This window comes from Leptonychotes weddellii, chromosome 5 (genome assembly GCF_054177405.1).
Source record: "Leptonychotes weddellii isolate Sample4059 chromosome 5, ASM5417740v2, whole genome shotgun sequence".
Classification (NCBI taxonomy): Eukaryota; Metazoa; Chordata; class Mammalia; order Carnivora; family Phocidae; genus Leptonychotes; species Leptonychotes weddellii.
Genome location: NC_138373.1, coordinates 100,986,114 through 100,988,962, shown reverse-complemented (window position 1 = coordinate 100,988,962; position 2,849 = coordinate 100,986,114).

The following is a 2,849-nucleotide window of genomic DNA, read 5'->3' as shown; positions in this document are numbered from 1 at the left end:
AAACAAACTGAGGGTTTTGGGGGGTGGGGTGGGGGGGTCGGTTAGCCTGGTGATGGGTATTAAGGGGGGCACGTACTGTATGGATCACTGGGGGTTGTACAAAAACAATGAATCGTGGATCACTGCATCAAAAACTGATAATGTATTGTATGGTGACTAACATAATATAATAAAATTAAATTTAAAAAAATTCAGGGGAGTATGGAGCTCTTTTTGTGTCTATAAAGGGTTAGAAAAAGACTTATCTGCTAGCTCAGCACTGCCTACAGATCCCTGATCCACAGGGAGCAGATCACACAAACTAGCTCATTTTAGTTCACATCAGGAAGCTTGCTAAAAACCACAATGTTCATTCATCTATACACTCATTTATCCTTATGCCTACTACTTAATTATCAATCTAATTTTTCATTTATTAACTCCATCATCCAGGCTACCACTCAATCCAGTCATCTATTCATCTATCTATCCATCTATTCACCCATATCTCCATTTATCCATTCATTTATTCACTCATTCATTCATGTAAGCAACAGATATTTATAGATTGTATTATATAGAGTGTTGTGTTTAAGATAGGTTGACTGGCAGCCTGACATAAACCTTTGATGAGTTATTATATGCATGCACTTATTTGTCTTAGATTTCTAATAGCACTCTTCCAATGGAATATACATGTTTTGTACATTTCTTGATAAATGAGATATTTTTCATGACGATAAAGTGATAAAAGTAATAGAATAGATTGCAAAAGTTATAAGTAAAAAAGCAAAGAACATGATGAAAGTAGGGTAAAACTGAAAAACTTAGCATGAACTGTCACTTTGCAAGCCTCCCGCTCTGGCATATTTGCTGCTTTTTTGGTTACCTGTTTTATAGGAGGAGACTTCAGGTCTGTTCAGGAAATGGTGTTCCTGGGAAATTAATATTGAGAATTTTCCCATAAATTCAACCTTTCAGCAAAAAACACTCAGGTATATACTAACTGTTACCAGTTATTTACGCCTCTTGGGAAGGCCAATATGCAGGATATGCCAATATCCTCGAATTTCAGCAGGCCAGAAGAGCACAAAAACCCTTGAGGGAATGGTTAGAAGAGTCTCTCTAAGGCCTAAAGAGGATCCTTTCCACTTATCAGGCAGTATGGTAAGCAGTAGAGTAACACTGTGGGCATCAAGTTCAAGGGCATTGCCCCTCCAAAGGGGCAACTGCTGAGCCTCTAAGATTTGGAGGATGTCTTCATGCAGTTATGATTTCATATCTTTTACTTATTCTAAAGGGAATTTAACTGAGTCTCTTGGGATCTTTCTCTCAATCACTGTCATTCTGTGACATCTGTGCACTGACTACAACCAGCCTTCATCCCAGGTGCAGTACCTTTCACTCCCCTTCACCATAGGAAGCCTGACATTGGAGAGTTTGCTTGTGCTTCACCTTAGGTCACAGAATCCAAAGAAGGCCTTGAATATCCTGTTCTTTGTGGAGGGAGATAATGCATTTAGAGTTTTCTGGATTATCAAATGAGAAGAGGCCGTTACTGTGAGTTATCAATGGCCAGAAGAGGATGAAAAGCCTTATAATTGACAACTGGAACAAAGTGAGTTTGCAAAAGAAGCTTGAGAAAAGTGCAAGCTAATTTTTTTTTAAGAGAGAGGGAGAGAGAGAGAAAGAGAGAGGTGCACATGTGATGGGGGGAGAGGGAGAGGGAGGCAGGGGGAGAGAGAATCTTAAGCAGGCTCCATGCCAAGCATGGAGTCCAATGCAGGATTCGATCTCACGACCCTGAGATCATGACCTGAGCGGAAATCAAGAGTCGGGACACTCAACTGACTGAGCCACCCAGGCACCCCAAAAGTGCAAGCTAATATTACGTGAATTAAGTGAATAGTTTGTACTTAGTTTTGCCTCTTGTTACTTAAGTACAGTGAATTAGATAATAGTAAAATATGGATTAAACAAATCAGAAGCATTGTGAGAATGGGTTTATGTTTTATAGGTAAAAGTGAATTATGTGGGAGTGATGCAGTGCCTTAAGGCTAGCAAACCACTGGCTCCTAAACAGTGACCAGTTGTTTCACAGCTGAAAGATGAGAGGCCAGGATGGTTTAGGATTCACTGGTGATGAGATCAAAACCAGATTATTTGTCTAGAGCTCATAGCCTGCACTCCATAAGAAAAAGAACAGGGGTAAGATTAGCTAATTGTAGAAAATACAAGTCTGAGTGAAGACTATGTGAGAAATGAGGTTTCTAGAGACCCAGAGCCTCCTTACAGCCTCTCACACTGGAGATCTGGCCACCACCCCACACATACAGAAAAGTTCTTGGAAATTTTATGAGTCTGAGCATGGCCTCAATATGTTTATTGTTTCCCTACAGAACTTTCAGCTTTCCATGCCTGTCTTCTATGGCCACCCAGTTGGAATTCTTTAACTTTCTTGCCGTTTACCCTTATCTGTAACTTTTTTCTCTTACAGATCCAGGGCCATACATTTTTCTCAAATGTGTATTCCCAAAAGTCAATAAAAAATAATGATAGACTAGTGAAACTAATGATTTTACTAAATGAAAGCCTAAGGCTAATGTTCTGGAATGAGAAAAATGAACCAATATGTTCATAATAAAACTTTCTAGATTAAGGTGGTGATTTCATAATTTGTTTGCCTTGAAAAGGAATTAAATTATCCTTCCTATAATTACTTTCTGTCATTTTCTAATGGACTTCTAATTTAGTTTGCAGCATCTGACATTGTAAGTACACCTTACTATTGTAAACTCACTTAATGTCCTTTTGTATGCAGATTTATTCCAGTTCTCCACCATCTTGTTTTCATTTCAGCACCTGATATG